Here is a 6,344-nt window from a genome sequence, read left to right on the forward strand (position 1 = left end):
ACTAGAGGGAAGGCAGCTAGTCATCACCACCCACCGCCAACTCTTGGGCTACTCTTTTACCAACGAATAGTGGGATTCGCCGTTACATTATAACGCCCCCACGGCTGAAAGGGCGAGCATGTTTGGTGGGACGGGGATTCGAACCCGCGACCCTCAGATTACAAGTCGAGCGCTCTAACCACCTGGCCATGCCGGGCCCTTTTGTTTCGATAAGACATTGTAGAGCAAGTTTCCTTGTAAAGTACTTGTATATTATGTGTTATAATTCATATGCCTTTTTTTTTTCAAATATTTTGGAGCAGATACTTTGACCAATGATAACATTTTTAATTGAGTAGAGCTTTGTATTGATGATCAGAGTTAATGTAATCACCTTTAACGTTTTCATCAGATCACGTTTAAATTGTCACACTTTCGTGATTTTCGAAACAACTTTTCAAGAATGTGTGTGAAAAAGTTTTTTTTCTTCTGAAATACGTAGCTTTCCACTCCAGATTTAGACTTTTTCAAACTAATGGATGTTCGTTTTTTCTGATTTTGTCTTCCATCACGATTGTTTAGTCGAATTTGAGTCAGAATCCCAACGAGAAGATCGTCTACGTGATAGTTTAAACACGCTGAGGTTTCTATAAATTTGCAGCCATGTTGTCTTGCTAAGTTACGACCCTCTGGTGAGAAAACAAGAAATATATACATATATATATTTTGTATAGAGAAATATAAACATTTTCTTTTTTTTTAATACACTATAATTTACACATCACAAGATAACTTAAGCTATTTAAACAAAAGAATTATAGAATAAATATTGAAAACTAAAATTATATTTCGTAGATAAAAATAAAATGTATAATAAAACTTGAGTTACAAATTCATTAGCCCCTAGGGCTCAGCAGTAAATCTAAAGGCTTATAACACTAAAAACCGGGTTTCTATACCCGTGGTGGGCACAGCACAGATAGCCCATTGTATAGTTTTGTTTAACTACAAACAAACCCTTTCGAATACATTTTATTGGGCTGTGAAGTGTATCTCTGAATCTTACAGTTTGTTTGTTTTGTTTTTATAAATACACACAAATATTGTACGATAGTAGTTGAAGGTGGAGTACATGTGCTTCAAGCTGATTCAGATATTGTGAATGTTGCTCCGTGGAATGCGGCGATATTCTTAACCCTTTGGTTAAACTTAAGTAACACCTGCATATTTCTATTTAATCCATTATGACATCTTCTGTTTAAAGTAAGTGACACTCAATATTTAACTATTACAGCTTCGTCAAGAGCTATCGATATCTTACAAGCTCATTAATCCAGTTCCAGTGATCCAATTTAGATTTAACTGGATTAGTGAGCTTTTAGGATATCGATAGCTCCTGACGAACCTCTAATAGCGAAGTATTGAGCCAGTAAAATGACATTCTGGAGATACAAGTCGTCATTTTATATACATTTATAGCAATGTCTCATAATAAACTCCTGTTTGCGTTACACAAAGTTAAGAATAAGTGACACCCTTTGTTTAAGGTATCTTCCATTTAAAGTTACGTGACAACTGTTTAAAAGTAAGTGACACTCAGTTTGAAATACGCGACATCCTTTGTTTAAGGTATCATATTCCACTGAAAGTTACGTGATAGCGAGTGACACTCTGAGTTCGATATTAAGTATAACACATTCCATTTAAAATTACGTAACGCCCTCAGATTAAAGTATCTGAACACCTATGTATAAAACTATATGGCACCCTCTCTTTTAATGTACGTAGTACCTTGTATTTAGCGTGTATGTTATGCATTCTTTCTAATCCAGTACTTACCGCTTGTAGTTACTGTACGCAGACGAACCAGGTCAGTTTTGTTTCCCACTAAGATAATCGGTTTAATCACGTCAGCTGATAGTCGTTTTATGAAACGCTGGGCGTGCTGGAAACTTGAATAATCTGCTATTGAGTAGACGATCACGTGAGCATCTGTACTGCGCATGGTGTAAAGCAATTCTGGACACTGTTAAAGGAAATAATGATATATTATGTCAGAAGTGTCAAAATTACTCTGTAATATTAGTTTATTCGCGAATACACTCACACAACACCAAATTCAAAACATGTACAAAAATAGTAATACATTTGCCCCCCTCACATATGAACATAGCGTAGATAACCCATGATTTGATGAAAAATCCAACCTAACTAGACACAAAAAAAAGATTGAAAAGATTACATACTATATATATATATATATATTTCAATTGAGTCTTTAACCTGTGTGTTGTTGAACTCCATCTATAAAAAGAAACAACATTAAGAAGACATTCTAAGAATCCAATTTCCTGTCTCTCTGTGTTCTCTTTCTGATATTGCCAGCGACTTCGATTTATACGCTCTCTATACCCGCTCAAGCTTTCCACATCCGTAAATCGCTCTAATATTGTACGAAGAAAGTCAAACTGAAAACAAAAGTCTTATCACTAACCGGTAAAATAGACAATAGAGCCGCAGGGATGTCGAGTTTAATTGCAAAAATCGGAAGAATACTCTATTTTCTTTTCGCATAAATTTATACTATTACACTAAATTATTTTCATTTGTAAATATAGACTAGGCGAGAATTAAGCGTTAACGTTCCAGGAAGCGTTTCGAGAGGTCCATGGTTCGAGCTGCTGAACACGCCATACTTTCAGCTGTGAGGAGGGTAATAACTGAAACATAAAATTACATTATTCGGAGACCTAGAGCTACTGACTGATTGTCCTTCCTCTGGGCAACATGTCTAAATTAGGTACGACTATTCTTAAGCCTTGATTTCTGACCTGGCCATTTAATTCACGTGTCGCATTAGGTGCTGCTCAAGTTGAACATACCAAATACAAAGTTGTTAATCTACCTATATATTAACAGCATTAAAGTAAAGAGCCTTTGAACTGTGTTTAAATCATATACATCTAATTCTGTCGCGTTCAATACATAAAAAATACCGTCTTTTTATTTGCCTTTTTATAATTGAACAAGAGCTCCAGTAGAGGGGAAGCCATCTTAGTAATGCTTTTGTTTTTCGCGTGATTGTGTGTATCGTAAGCAATTTTTCATTTAATTAGCTGATGTTATTAGCGTTCAACAACTTACATAAACCAAAAAGGCTTTTCTGAACAACTGTACTGTGGAAGCGTCATCAGAAAGCAACTTTGATGTTTTAACAAAATTAACTAAACCATAGAATTTATTTTTAGCAATAATCACAACCTTGCAATTATTTTGCTTTAGTTCTTTAAAGATTTTTTTTATTGTTACCGAAACTTGAGTAATTACATAGAGCTGAAACATAAAGCAGCATCCGTTTCTAATGGAATCATATTTTCAAAATTGAAGTTATACAACGCTCTTTCTAGAACAACATTTTTTTATTCATTTCTAAGGCAACCTATTAAACTGAAATTGGGTTTCAAAATGAAAAAAAAAAAGGAGTTGCATTCAAGAGTTGTCTCAAATAGCGATAATTTAGAATGACACGGTGCAATATGAAAGCAAATATTTATATTTTTAAAGCTGATTCTGCGATTTACAAGTAAACTACATATTTTTGCTCCTAATAGCACATATAAACAAAGAAAACTTTGGTTGTCACTGTTGTCAGTGCCACTTATGTATTTTTTTTTATATTACTCTTATAAAAATATATTTAAATAAAACCATTTCAGTTTTGTTTGTGATTGAGATGCCTAAATCCTCAAAGCAGTAGAGACGGGTGTGTATATTTTGTTCTTAACCAGAATCAACATTGTTTTTTTACAAACAAAATTCCAGAAAATCAGTACTTCAAGGTTGGAATCCTTCAGCAGTGAGTAGTTAAATCAAGGGCCATCAAGTCTCTGAGATATATTTTATCAGCAATTAGTGGTCATCACTAATTTTTGACATCTTAGATCTTTTCACAAATTTTAAAAATAATATAACACCAAAACCCACCTGTTTAGCTCAAAAATCTGAAAGAAAAGTCTTTACCTTGTCATCCGCCAGGGTTCGCTCTGAAAAAATCATGCTGGATTCATCTTGGTTTAACACAACGTTCACTGATATATCATTTCCATCATCTAGAAAATCGTTAATAAAGGAAGAAAATTAACTATCGTATATTAATTTAGCTTGCAAAAGAAAAAAACTTTTTGTAGAGTATACATAAAGATTGAACAATGGTAAAACATATAACTTGTTTTCAATCTACCTTCTGAACAACCTATACATTATAGCTTTTTCTTGTTTCTCGTATCAGTTCGGTATTTTTACATTGCAGAGTGGTGTCCAAAATTGGGTGTAGTTTGATTCCAAAACTGAAACATTTGTTTGATGAAGAATACAAATTCATACAAGCTGGCTAAATAATAATCAATTCATGCTTTGCTTTTTTTTCACTCAATATTTAGGAAGAACTCATCGTCACTTTGTATTAATGTTGTTGTTTTCTAGCGCAAAGCTACACATTGGGCTATCTGCGCTCGGTAAACCGAGAAGAATCAAACTCCGGATTTTGAATTTTATAAACTTACTGATGATCCACCGGAGAGAAAATGTTTTAATATTTTTTGTTTGTTTGTTGTTAAACATAACTCTAAACAATAAGCTTTCTATGTTCTGCCCAGGCGAATATCGAAACCCGATTTTTAGTGCTATAATTCGTCAGATTTACGGCTAAACCACCTGGGGGAGTTGTGTACGAAAGAAATTGATAGAAATGACCTTTTGGTAGTTCTTTTTTTCCTGGACTAATTTTTTATTTGGTTATGTTATTATATTATCCTGACAGCTTATGATATACTTATAAAGTGATATTAAACAGCATTTAACAGCTCAAGAGGTATTTTATTAATTATTAATATTAATTAGAAAGATATTTGAAATAGCTTGTATATTAATACGCTATTCCTCAAGTCTTCTTCATTCAAAAAAAAGCCATGCCATGCATTTACAGGCGATTTGATATGAGCGGAATTAAAACATTTTCATACTTGTATGGTTACACTAGGAGAAAATCTTGCCTTACAAATATTTTGGCATTCTTTAAAGAGGTTACTGCTTATGCAGATAAGGGTATGGATGTGGATTTGGTGTATCTGGATTTTCATAAAGCATTCGACAAGATGCCCAATAAAATACTTGTTTAAATGTTATTTCTGTAGATGTGAGGGATAAGTTGGTTCATCAGATAGAAAACTGACTGGATGGAAGAAAGCACAGGGTTGTTATAAAGGGAGTTCAATCAAACTGGATTAATGTCAAAAGGAAGGGTACCTCAGGACTCAGTGTTAGGATCTTTTCTCTTTTTGATTTACATCAATGACATATTATCTGTTGTGAATTGGGCAACTGAATTAATTTGAGAGAAGAGTTAAAGGGGATCTGGTTAAGATGTTTAAGATTTAGAAGGGGATTGATAGTGGTGAGACTGGTAGGACTAGGGGACACAAATATACATTTTGGCAGGTTATGAGTCATTTTCAGTTTAGACAGCTTTATTTTTCAAACAGAGTGGTTGGCCTTTGGAATGGGTTCCCTTCAGATGTGGTGGATACAGTTAATTTAAAGGAGATTAAGAGAAGGCGTAATAAATATTTGAATGATAAGGGCTGACTATGAATGTTTTATTTTAAAGTTAAGTTCAGTGGATGAGGAGGAGTAGATAATCCAAAATGTCCATTGTTGTTTTAATATTATATATGTATAGACTTTAATAACGAAAGAAGTGAGAAATTCCAATTTTAATCACTTCGAATAATAGAATATCATAAACAGGAAGGATCAAATTTCATTCGATCTCGCAAAAGGTTTCAGTTAAGTTCAAAGTTTCAATTCAGCCTGAGGATTATCTTTCGAAAAGGGAACCAGGGTCAGCTGTGATGCATTACAATCTGAGCGCCAGAACATTATATCATTGAAACTAACTTCAAAACAATGATTAAGTTATCAAGAATAGTCCAGAAGAAGCTGTGTCACTTTTTCTTATTGAAACTATTAAAATTTTGAACACTTCATTGCCATGCCCTAAAATAAGCCGAAGAAAAAATACGTACACAAAAAGTATTGATATATATGCTATAGAGTAGCCAATGCCGGGCATGGCTGATCACGTCTTGAGCCAATGCCTGAACGAGAAATGATAAATTTTTGACCTATACAGGAATTATAGCACACACACACACACAAACTATTTTGTTGCAGTAGGAGTAATGCAAAGTATGAAGAAAAAAGAGCAAATAATCAAGGAGCTGACAGAACAAGTGGCCCTTTCAGCCGTGGGGGCGTTATAATGTGACTGTCAATCCAACTATTCGTTGGTAAAAGAGAAGCCCAAG

The sequence above is a fragment of the Limulus polyphemus genome, unplaced genomic scaffold (genome assembly GCF_000517525.1).
Source record: "Limulus polyphemus unplaced genomic scaffold, Limulus_polyphemus-2.1.2 Scaffold1073, whole genome shotgun sequence".
In the NCBI taxonomy this organism is placed as follows: domain Eukaryota; kingdom Metazoa; phylum Arthropoda; class Merostomata; order Xiphosura; family Limulidae; genus Limulus; species Limulus polyphemus.